Source organism: Pleurodeles waltl, chromosome 6, assembly GCF_031143425.1.
Source record: "Pleurodeles waltl isolate 20211129_DDA chromosome 6, aPleWal1.hap1.20221129, whole genome shotgun sequence".
In the NCBI taxonomy this organism is placed as follows: domain Eukaryota; kingdom Metazoa; phylum Chordata; class Amphibia; order Caudata; family Salamandridae; genus Pleurodeles; species Pleurodeles waltl.
In genome coordinates, this window is record NC_090445.1 from 412,489,124 (window position 1) to 412,501,477 (window position 12,354).

The 12,354-nt window shown below is 44.6% G+C and overlaps 1 protein-coding gene and 1 long non-coding RNA gene across 4 annotated transcripts in view; one reads left to right on the forward strand and one right to left on the reverse strand.

The window, feature by feature from the left end:
• The window catches only part of AMPD2 (adenosine monophosphate deaminase 2), a 353,387-nt gene that overhangs the window by 270,622 nt on the left and 70,411 nt on the right, over window positions 1-12,354 (reverse strand). The gene's annotated exons all lie outside the window — the stretch shown is intronic.
• Window positions 1-12,354, forward strand: part of LOC138299796 (uncharacterized) — a 148,375-nt gene that overhangs the window by 12,048 nt on the left and 123,973 nt on the right. For both annotated transcript variants that reach the window (XR_011204835.1, XR_011204834.1), the window contains exons 2-3: window positions 5,592-5,671; window positions 5,748-5,818. This is a non-coding gene — a long non-coding RNA (uncharacterized lncRNA). The remainder of the gene's footprint in view (window positions 1-5,591; window positions 5,672-5,747; window positions 5,819-12,354) is intronic.

Below are 12,354 nucleotides of genomic sequence, written 5' to 3' on the forward strand. Positions count from 1 at the left end.
CTAGCCTATCCTCTCTCCTAGGTAGCCAAACCCTCTTTTCTGGCTATTTAGAGTCTCTGTCTCTGGGGAAACTTTAGATAACGAATGCAAGAGCTCATCCGAGTTCCTCTGCATCTCTCTCTTCACCTTCTGCCAAGGAATCGACTGCTGACCGCGCTGGAAGCCTGCAAACCTGCAACATAGTAGCAAAGACGACTACTGCAACTCTGTAACGCTGATCCTGCCGCCTTCTCGACTGTTTTCCTGGTGGTGCATGCTGTGGGGGTAGTCTGCCTCCTCTCTGCACTAGAAGCTCCGAAGAAATCTCCCGTGGGTCGATGGAATCTTCCCCCTGCAACCGCAGGCACCAAAAAGCTGCATTACCGGTCCCTTGGGTCTCCTCTCAGCACGACGAGCGAGGTCCCTCGAATCCAGCAACTCTGTCCAAGTGACCCCCACAGTCCAGTGACTCTTCAGTCCAAGTTTGGTGGAGGTAAGTCCTTGCCTCACCTCGCTAGACTGCATTGCTGGGAACCGCGACTTTTGCAGCTACTCCGGCCCATGTGCACTTCCGGCAGAAATTCTTTGTGCACAGCCAAGCCTGGGTCCACGGCACTCTAACCTGCATTGCACGACTTTCTAAGTTGTTCTCCGGCGACGTGGGACTCCTTTGTGTAACTTCGGGTGAGCACCGTTTCACGCATCCTCGTAGTGCCTGTTTCTGGCACTTCTCCGGGTGCTACCTGCTGCTAAGAGGGCTCCTTGTCTTGCTCGACGTCCCCTCTACCTCCTGGTACAATATGCGACCTCCTGGTCCCTCCTGGGCCACAGCAGCGTCCAAAAACGCTAACCGCACGATTTGCAGCTAGCAAGTCTTGTTGGCGTTCTTTCGGCGGGAAAATACTTCTGCACAACTCTACAAGGCGAGACGGATCCGTCCTCCAAAGGGGAAGTCTCTAGCCCTTTGCGTTCCTGCAGAAACCGCAGCTTCTTCTGTCCAGTAGAAGCTTCTTTGCACCCGCAGCTGGCATTTCCTGGGCATCTGCCCATCTCCGACTTGCTTGTGACTTTTGGACTTGGTCCCCTTGTTCCACAGGTACTCCAGATTGGAAATCCAGCGTTGTTGCATTGTTGGTTTGTGTCTTTCCTGCATTATTCCTCTAACACGACTTCTTTGTCCTTAGGGGAACTTTAGTGCACTTTGCACTCACTTTTCAGGGTCTTGGGGAGGGTTATTTTTCTAACTCTCACTATTTTCTAATAGTCCCAGCGACCCTCTACAAGGTCACATAGGTTTGGGGTCCATTCGTGGTTCGCATTCCACTTTTGGAGTATATGGTTTGCGTTGCCCCTATCCCTATGTTTCCCCATTGCATCCTATTGTAACTATACATTGTTTGCACTGTTTTCTAAGACTATACTGCATATTTTTGCTATTGTGTATATATATCTTGTGTATATTTCCTATCCTCTCACTGAGGGTACACTCTAAGATACTTTGGCATATTGTCATAAAAATAAAGTACCTTTATTTTTAGTATAACTGTGTATTGTGTTTTCTTATGATATTGTGCATATGACACTAGGTGGTACTGTAGGAGCTTCACTCGTCTCCTAGTTCAGCCTAAGCTGCTCTGCTAAGCTACCATTATCTATCAGCCTAAGCTGCTAAACACCCTATACACTAATAAGGGATAACTGGGCCTGGTGCAAGGTGCAAGTACCCCTTGGTACTCACTACAAGCCAGTCCAGCCTCCTACATGCTGTCTCAGCCAAGAAACCGGGCATGTTTGTTAAAGATCGCCACAGAAAAAATCATAGGAAAGACCATTCTAAAATCGACCAGAATGTATTGTTAGATAGATATTTATGAAAAAAACACTATTAATCATACATGTGGTTTTACAACTACCAGCTGCAAAAGTGTGTATTTTCCCGCAATGCAGAGCCATGAATTTCTCCACTGAAAATATGAGCATTGAACCAAGGCTTGCGCTAAGCTTCAAAGAGTTTCATGGGATGCCAATGACTTACATATACCTGGAATTCAATTCAACCTGATCCCAGGCGATGGCCTATATCTTTATAGAAACGGTTGCTAAATGTTTAAGGGTATAATGCTTAGATGCATTCAATCAATTGCACTTTAAGTGCCTACCCCTCAGACCCTGCTTAACCTCTTCCTCCTCGACGGTATGAGTACCACATCCAGCTGTCCACAGAGAGGAAGAAACCACACAAACCTGCCTCCCTTGACTGGCCTAAACCTACCACCGCACATAGGAGCTGGCATCTATATGGGAAATCAATACTGGGGGAAGCATGTGATCTGCTCTTAGCGGGGCCACTTCCTGATTCACCAGGTGGACGCACCTCCGCACAAGGCGCCTACTCTCAGCCCTTTTAGCCTCTCCAATAGATGATCCAAGCCATGTATATGAAGTTCAAGGAGGGTAAAAATGTTCTGTATGCATGATGCGGACCGCTGGAGCCTATGGGACACACTTTCCCCTTCGCATATCTCTCACACATAAAGTCCCCTCTATTCACTTCATCTAACCTACCAGTTATATTTTTTGTATGGCATTACCCTACTACCATTACTATCATTTGGTAGCACCGGATACCCAGCATGTTAACTCCACCGGGTTGCTCCTGGGTGAACAGAATATAGACTAGGTTACCCTGGCTGCTAATAACCAGTGCATGCTGTGGTCTGCTCCTCTGATGCTCCTGGCTGGACCCTATAGGGTGTGTTCTTTTGGAGGGCTGTAAGCAGTGCAAGTTGTGGACTGCTCCATTGTTCACCCTTATGTGGACCCTGCTTCATATGCTACTGTGGGTGGCTGTAACCAGTGCATTCCCTGGGTTATTCCTCCGTCACTCCTGGCCGGATAGAAAAGGATATTTACCCTGGCTGCATGTAGCCTGTGCGCCCTATGGGATGCTTCTCAGTTGCTCCTGGTTAGATTCTACAGACAATTCTCATGTATCCAGTGCATTCCTATAGGCTACTCCGCCCACACTCATGGGTGGACTCTTTGAAGCATTTACTGTGATCAGTGTACGGGATAGGTGTTCCTCTGTCAGTCCTGCGCTATGCTTCCTCTTCCAGCCTCCCACCTCAGTGAAATGCTTCAAGCACGCGGGCATACGAAAGTCAAAAATATACAGCTGACGCGCCACCTATTATTAGCTCAAAGACAAAGCACACTCCAGAGAAGAGCATTTCCCTCACTGCCCAGAAAGACTTGATTGCAAGATCACAGTTTCACTTAGGTACCCACAGCTCCAAGGTGTAGCTATTAATGTTGCAGCAGGCGTAGTGGCTCCTGGGCCAGGTTCCTGAGGGATCCACTAACCCCTAATTATTATTTTATTTCAGTACCCAAACCAGGGGTCGGGCCCTTATTCCTTGCTTGTACTATGGCCAGTGACACCCTCGCTACACCACTGCACACCCCTGAGCAATTTCGCCATATTATTCTGGGGTTGATGCATAAACTTTGATCTTTTCCTCCTGATACATGTCTTCAGAGTTTATCTCTGCAATTAAACTTTGAAACTCCTTTGGTGCTTGGCCTGCCATTCGCAGTTACAAGTCAGTGGCCACGCTGTGCACATACATGTGCACTGATCAGGTGTAAATGCACATAACCTTTTAGTGAAAGAGACGGCTTTTCATGAAGAACAGAGTCTGACGTCAGATCTCACCAAGCAGAGCAGCTCTGCTGTAGCTCAGAGCTGGCATATGACTTAACTCGGAGCATATTCTCGTCGGTAACAATGCAGCCTTGCCATACACGATACCACGCCACATGTCCCTTCCTCTCACAGAAACTGGCACTATGAGCTCAATACAGCAATCTATTTCTGAGTCACTGAATCAAATGGTGAAACAGACGCTTGGAAAATGCAACCTCTACCGTCAGGAAAGAGTACAGCATCCTCAGGATTGCGCAGTTCTACCTGGAGCTTACAGGTTCACAGAGTAGTCCCACAGCTGGCGTCTGAATAATCACATCTGATAACATTTCACTGCTGTCAGGCTAAAAATGCTATTTTTTTGTGTTTGATAAAGAAGAGCTGATACTAGTATTTAAAGCCTAAAATAACGGTCTGTTAATGTCATGATTTCAAGGAAACACACTTCGTTAGAACTTGCTTGCAAAGAACAGTTTCTCTGCACCTAACGCTGAATCTGTGTGCTCAGGCCCAGGTTGACTACTGCATTGCACAGTGGAGCCCAGTTTGTGGTGTGATGAAGCTTCTCTTCTGTTCATGCCCTGGTGCCCCCTGCGCATGCGTGGATATGCGCCAATGCATGTAAACCAGTGTGCCGATGTTGGCTCTCTCCCCTCGCAGAGTTATCCTTGCGTCTGGTGCGCATTCTTGCACAAAAGTTACTTTTTCATCTGATTCCCGGATAGCAAGTAGTTTGATATGTTGCTCAGATTGCGGTTCTAAGCATTCCACAGTTTTGGTCCCTGCACACCTAGGAATCTTCCAGTTTTTTCAATCGTCTGAAGTTTTGGCAATGAGTTAAATGCGCAGTTGACAAGTGTAGGTTTCTGGTTGGAGTAGAATGGGAGGTCACTTAGTGTAGGTGCTTTGGGCCCATGTCCCAGTAGGAACTGTACAGGTCAGCTTGAACCTCTTTCGGGGGCACTCTGGTAGCTTGCGTTTGTAACCTTTGCAGCCTATCGACGACTTTCTTTGAAGGTTTTGTGTAGATAGAGGTACTGTGACCAAGGCATTTTAGTAACTTTGAATTTGTATGATCCACGCACAAATGCATTTCTCTTCACAACTAAAAAGGATGTAGAAAGAGGTGAATCATGTGTATGTGTGAGACAGATGTGCGGAAAGAATACGCCGTCAGGCTAAAAGTTCCAGTCCTTATTTTAATTCTACACAAGTGGCAAGCAGATTGCATCTTATATCCTCATCTCCTGACACCCACTAACTGATGATCACAACATAACCTTCTGTCCTTGACCTCACTTCAGCCTACATTCTACTAACGATATCACTCTGTTACAGCTAACCATGAGTTCACATCAAAGAATTAACATAAACAAAAAAAAACATAGAAAATAATAATAGTGATAATAATAAACGAGCATTGGCAAAGCCAATATGTTTCGTCTTTTCAGCTTATTGGCTTTACAATGTTTTTTGATGATGCTGTGCAGCAATGACAAAAAGAAAAGCTTTTTGCTGAGTCTGCGCAACACTGACAAAAACATAAAAATACATAAAAAATAAGGGTGATAACGTGTATGGGTTCACATGTGCTTTAGTGGCCAGGCGCATTAACATAAGCATACAAATACATCAACACACGCATGCAGCCGGCATTAATTATTGTTTGTTCACTGTTCCAGGATGGCAGACGCCACTTGAAGCAGTTAAAACAAGCATTTGCAATCCAGTAGTTCTCGCATTTTCTTGAGTTAGAGCTATTGGCATTCTAAATTCATAACCTGACTTTTCTTGTAACATAAATTGGTCAACTCTGCCTCATAATTTAGTCTTTTTCTGCCATATAATTCTAGTGGTTCTGCATATAACTAAAGCACTTCCATTTACCTTCTTCCTCTATCTGCAGCAAAAAGTGAAAATTTTGCTATTTAGCATCTGTGGCCGGGTGACGCAATAAGGACACAAAGGCAGCGATCAACAGTTCAGGTGAGTTTTATTTTGTTGTGCAAGATAAGTATTCCGTAGTGTTCGGTGTCCTATTCTTATGATCTTTTCGGTTCAGATTCTCCTCTTCCTGTCTTCTTCTTCCAGGGCTCCCGGGAGGCACGTGGGAAAACAAAAGATAAAGCACTGGTAAGTAGGCTATCCTAAATACAGGTTTTATCTTTTCATCCGTTTTCCTGTCTTTCTTCCCCTTTTCCCTGTCTGTCTTTGTCCTTCTCTATCCTTTGGTTTTATTATGTGGTTGGCAATTTCTCTCTCTCTCTCTCTTGCTCCCTTTTCTCTGTCACCTGTATCTTGTGTGCACCTTTTCCCCTCTAAGGGTCTTTCTCCTTTCCTGTGGGTTTTATTAATTTCTTCTTTTGCTTTTCTTAATACTTGTGAATGCCTCTGGTGAACCTTTCTATGTCTGTCTCCGTTCCTGGGTCTTATTTCAACCCTTCTTCTTCCTTTCTGTCTTCTTTGAGTGGATATCGTTCTTCCTTACTTCCCCTCCCCCCAACCTCCAACCACATTCAGTGCCCTTTGTTTGTGTTGTCCCCACCACCACACTCCCTTCACTTTGTTGTGTCCCAAAAGAAGTCCCAAAACCCAAACATTCAACAACCAAAAAATGCTATGAGTTGTTTAACCCCTCCCAACCACCTCTTCCTTTCCCTTCCATAGAATTGGCACGCACTTGGAAAGGCCACGCTTCTCCTGAAGCGTGGCTGGAATTCTCGCTGGGCGCCTCCCGCGCAGCTGGTGCTGTTCTGTGTCTCTCCTTGGCTTTGTCCTACTCCTCCCTTGATAAAGATGGCTCCTCGGATCCGTTTTGGGGTGCTGCCGGTCATCGTTTTCTTCGCAGCGTTCTCAGGTGTCTCTGACTCACTTTCCTTGACTTCCGACCCCTTCTCCGTGGCTGTCCCTGGTTTTACGTCCGAAAGGGCGCAAAGCTGCTGTCACTGCCCTTCGGCTCCCGGAAGTCGTAGGGGATTGGTCGACGGACCTTCCCCTTCGGGGTCAGGAGCAGCAGGGTCAGTCTGTGCCGCGACATCAGGCAGGTCTGTTGCGGTTTGCAACAGCCCGTCACAACATCCTAATTTAAATCTGCCATGCTAATTCCAATAGAATACCACTTTCACCAACCGCCATCAGAGTTGCTGGCTGACTAACCGAATTCCCCCCAAAAAGCCACAAGAAAGCCACAGAGGAGAAATAAACTAGAAGGGTCACCCACATATATCAACAGTGCTCTAACGGTCATAGTGTAATAAGGATGGGAAGTTGTTCTGAATAATGGTTATAATTATTAGGAGAGATTATCAAAACATATACAATTATCAAGTAAACCTTTATCAGAAATAAACTTTTGGCATTTGACTGTAATGCTTAAAACACCATAGCAAAAATATAATTTGTAAGAAACATGGTCATGTAACCGTATTGCTAGGTCCTAAAGGGCATAAGCCCATGAAAAAACAGGTGAAAATAATGCAGTGAAACCAGATATTTAGCACCTAGAGGGCATAGTGCATTACACATTTTCAGGGCTAGCAGGTCTGTTGCAATAACATTACAAACAAGGCCCATAAAACATAATTTCTCTCTGCTGTAAAACAAAAGCTCCTCCCAAGAGAGAGCTTGAAAAGAGAATAACTGGTGATAGGGGTTATTATTTTGGAGTCCCCACTAACATAATGTGGGAACCTAGAGATAACGTAGACAGGAAGAACGCACTGTGCTGAACGTTTTTGTGGTGGTCCCATTGTCCTAGGACCACGATAGGCTGAGTTACAGGCGAAAATGTTTTGTAAAAGTAATGCCCTGCACAGCATTATGAGGCGAGTTTCTAGAGTGCAGTGAATATTGTAGCATCGGCTCTCCCCCTGTGCCGGGAGAGCCACTCTCACTTTGAGGATTTCTGTTTTATGTAAAGCCAATTTCCAATTTCAAGTGTTTTAAGGGGAGAGCCACAAGAAATAAATCTGCTTAGGTAACTGTGAACTACGTGACCAGCACTTCAATACCACCGATCGAGTTCATGCTGTTGTGCCTGTTCGCGATGTGAGCACCATGACCACCATGCAGAACGAAGGGGAAAGACAAAAGAAAAAATATTTTGCCCACGCTGAAATATATCAGCAATAGTGCAATAATTCATTTAACAAGTCCAGTCTGCAAGGTGTGACAAAAAAAGTCTCAAGGCGGGACAAACGTAAGGCATTTGCCAATGACATCAAGTAAATTTTGAAAGGCAAGCCCAGGAACAAATGAAAGTGATGGGCGTGCAGTAACCAGCTTAGGAGACTATATCATATTAAATACTATGAAGGGACCTGAAGAGCTGTGCAAAGTTAGCAGTATGCTGAAAACCATAAAACTGTGTCTATCTTACACCTAGTCATCGAATACTCTACTACATGCTGCATCCCATACCATAATGACCACAACTCAGTAGTCATCACACATGACCATAAAACACTTTGTACATACATCATGCTTCCAACCACACACCTTACCTACAGGGTGTAGCATGCTGTTCAGGTAGCCAAATGCTTCAGCATTCCACATAGGGTTAGTAAGCTCTATAAAAAATGCTGCAATACAATATAAAAAGTACACAGTCCCCACATGTAAACATTTTTTTTATCACTGCCCCATTTTCACACAACTATCTAAAGTGATCGTGGTTCTAGACAAAAGCAGACTACTTCCTTAACAGGCACTTCCTGGCACCGAAAAACTTGCCAGTGATTCGTACTACTCCATGCAAAACATTTACAACAACTATGTATATGAAAACCCTACACAGGAACAAATCGTCATCTCTGAGAGTGCATGGCCTCTGCTTGGAAAGAAGATGAATACCTGTACATCAGATTGTGAGGCAAGACCATGATCAAAGACACCACGACCATTACACGCTCAGGACTTTCCCTTCAGATGCCTGCAATTGTCAAGCTGCTGCTGAAAATGCCATGAAATCCATGTGCACCCCATCTGTATTAAGCAAAGGATATTTTGGTGAGTGGTGATGTTCTTTTCGTAATCAACCCCCAACCTCGAGCATTTGGCCAGACACTGCCTCTCTGTGACTTTTTTTTGGCCAACATTGATGCCCCTGTTTCTCTCTCCACATGAACCTTGTGGCAACACTTCAGGAGGTCATGTCTAATTGATGACAGCTCGGGCCTATGTTAATTCACTGCATGACTGACAGAATGCTCCTCCTACTCCCTCATGAAAAGATATTTTTTTTCCATTTCATCTCCTGGACTAGGAATTAATGTTCTTTTAAATTTAAATAAAAGGGAAAAAATATGACCCTTCTTCAGAACGAAGATGCCTTGACAAATGATATTTTTGTATTTTTTATGTTCTTGTAGTCAGTTTTCACGAAGGATGGTTTACTTCGTCGCAGGAGAATGAGAATCATTGGCTGCGCCTTTCCAGACTCCTACGCTCCCCAGCCAAAGACATTCCCTGCCTGCACAAATTTAAGCCTTCATTTGAAACCGTGTCCATAACTTTTGGACATTTTCTAGAAACCAAAGTGTCACTTTAGCAGTGAGCATTTTTAGAAACAATAGCAACAGTATGTTTCAAGTAGGCGAACCGCAGTGCTCCCTTCAAAAACAGGTCCTTGAGGAGAGACAAGAAGATGACTGCACTACCTCACCTTGTGTAAAAGTCTGAACAGAAATTAGAAAATGAGGCTGGAAAAGTATTTTCTTTATATTTTAACAGAATGAAAAGTCTTGCAAGCATGCTCGCCTTGCATTTCAACAAGCAGAGCAGGCTGAGAAGATTTATGGCCCCAATAAAAGAGATAAGCAATGCCCTGTGTGCGATGTTGTGAGTATTGACAGGAAGGGGCCCTGGAGAGAGACACTCAGATGAGATTCAAGGCTAAGCAAGTTTCACATCATTGTTTCTAGGTTTAGCTACATTCTACCAGAAAAGGCATATTGTGGCTTTCATGAGCAGTGAGCTAAACGGCCAGGTGTTTCTTTTGTAATATAAGCTTATTTTAGGAGACAGCACTGGAAGAAAGCCAAAACAAATGGAAATAGAAGTAATAGAATGCTGCAAAAAAGCAGGCAACTACCAGCCTAAAACAGCCACAGTGACAAGGGAGCACCAAAGAAATGACAAAAATAGTCTGTTACAGCAACAGATAAAGAAACCAAAGTGGAGTAATACAGTAGTTGGTCACTGCCCTGAAACAGAAAAAGGAGGGATCAAAAGGCAGAACTGACCACTAGCGAGCAAGAATTTTTAAAGGACATTGCAACCAACAAATGAAATAACTTTAAGCCATAAGAAGTATACTAAAAGTATAGACGAGGTTGAATGCTTTCGCTCGAACTAAAAAAGATAAGCAAAGACGGTGCGCTAAAACACTTTTGAAGAACAGAGTGGTCTAGCAGCAAATGGCAGCTTCCAGGCCCTGTAAAAAATAAAGGGCCATATTTATACTTTTTTAGCGCCGAATTCGCGCCGTTTTTTGGTGCAAAAACGGCGCATACTTACAAAATACAATTGCAGTTTGAAAGTTTGCGTCACTTTTGCGTAAAAAAATTGCGCAAATGGGGCGCTAAAAAACTATAAATATGGGCCAAAGATTTTAAGAATAGGAGCAAAAAGAATTAATCAAAGCTGAAACAAAAAAGGGGGGAAGGAAGGCTCTAAAAAAGAAGGACAGATGATAAAGGATGGCCTAAAAGGATTTATGGAATTTGGGGTTTTAAGATAGGTTACAGGATGGATAGATGGAAGGAATCGTGAAAGGGTAGATGTTAAAAGCATGCATGGATAAAAGAGTGAACTGTTAGAAGTAAATGATGAATGAGTGAAAGGAAGGATGGAAGGAAGGATGAGAGAATGGGTGTATGAAAGGAAGGGGGGAAGGGTGAAATGGATGTTATAGGATAGATGGTAAAAAAGTGATGATGCAGAGTACAATGATGGATGTATGGAAGACAGGTCAAACAGAACTTTTTTAGGAGGTTTGGTCTTTGTCCATGCAGTGCCTTTGGAGGTATGGTATAAAGTAGTGGGTGTTTTAATTTTCTGGCTTCTCTACTGCTCCAAGTGAACTCACAGCAAAAAATGATTTGCATCAGCATTTTTGGCTTAGGCAGCCACAGTCTTCATTACTATGAGGATTTTGGTGTATAATTTTGTTTTGTTGTGTGACCTTAGCATGTAATACACTCAAAATACTGTCTTGGGTCCATTCAGGCTCATTTGCAAAACCTTTAGCTTATCCTGGGCTTAGCTGTGGCTTCGAGCAGCAAGCCTTAAAAAAGGAACCAGTGTAAAGCATTTAGAAGCACCAAACAATGAAATAAGAAAGTTGCACATCACAAAAGAAATCCAACACCAATTTTAAAAAATAGAATTTATTTTTTATAAATTTTGAGACACCAAAATGAGGAAAATCCTCCAGAGGGTTCTGGGGATCTAGATTGTTAAGTAAAACGTAAATCTCAGCTGTTTAGTCTAAAATGCAAATGAGCATTGGTAACTGTAAAGTTCAGAAAGCTAAGGAGTAAGTGGACAGTTACCTGGTCACCAAAGCAGTCTCAAGACCACATCAAGACCGCCATAAAATTCAAAGTAGTGGTCCTCATGCTGGGGATTTAGGATGCTGATGATGCTGGAAGATGTTCTGGTGCTGTGCGGTTGACATGAGTGTCCTTTAGGCTATTCCTTGGTCCACTGGTTAGGTAGGTTGACTGGCCACAGGGATCTGTGTCCCTCAAAGTCCTTTTAGAGCCAGTAGAAAACCAGCTGTGGCTGGACTACTGATTTACATACACAGCAGGTCCAGCAGTATCCTTCGGTAAAGGTTGATGTCCATCTTGGGCTACCAATCGGGACTCAGATGACACTCCCTGTCGGGCAGGCTGAGGAGCAATTTTCGGCCAGAGAGGATCTATCTCTTGGGATGCCCAGCGGTGTTCAGCAGCGATTCACCAAAAGTGGCTACTGACTTGCCGGAATGGGCTTCTTCAACTTTGATGGCCCTGGTGCTGGTTCCATGGGATCAGCTGACTGACCCTTGGAGTCACTTCTTTGATCTGAGGCTTTGGATGACTTTTCCATGAGTAAGGAGCCACAGGCACAGTCCTTTCTTGACTAGCCCAAGGTGCAGCAGGTGCAGTTCAGCAGATTCTGCATGCTCTCTTGCCAGTTCAAGGGGTCAGCGGGGCACTGCTTCTTCAGTCCTTTCTCCAGTTCTGGTGTGATCTGAGTTTCAGTGTGCCAGGGATGCCATATTTATGCCTAGAAAGTGCCCTGGAGGGCTGATGTGGTCACTAGCCAATGGGCTACCAGGATCCCTCCCTCCCTGTGGCAACCTCTGGCTATGCGTGGCATCTAGCAATCCCAGGTTGCACTATTCTGCCCACTCCAAAGATGTCTGAACCCTTTGTTGGATGTTAGGAGCTTGGCAGCCCACGTTAGAGGTGTGGCAACCTGTAACTCACATGCCCACGGATAAACTGGTTTGGGCACAGGTCTCCCTACTCTCTTCCCAGCACCAGCCTGTCTACCTGAGCAAAGAGGCAACCCCTCAGGAGTGTGATTGCCATTTGCCCACCAAAGGCGGCTTCGCCTTTGAAGCGCGCCTTTTGGGCCAACCCCCTCAGTGGCTTCTTGCAAGGGGAGGTAACTCCTCT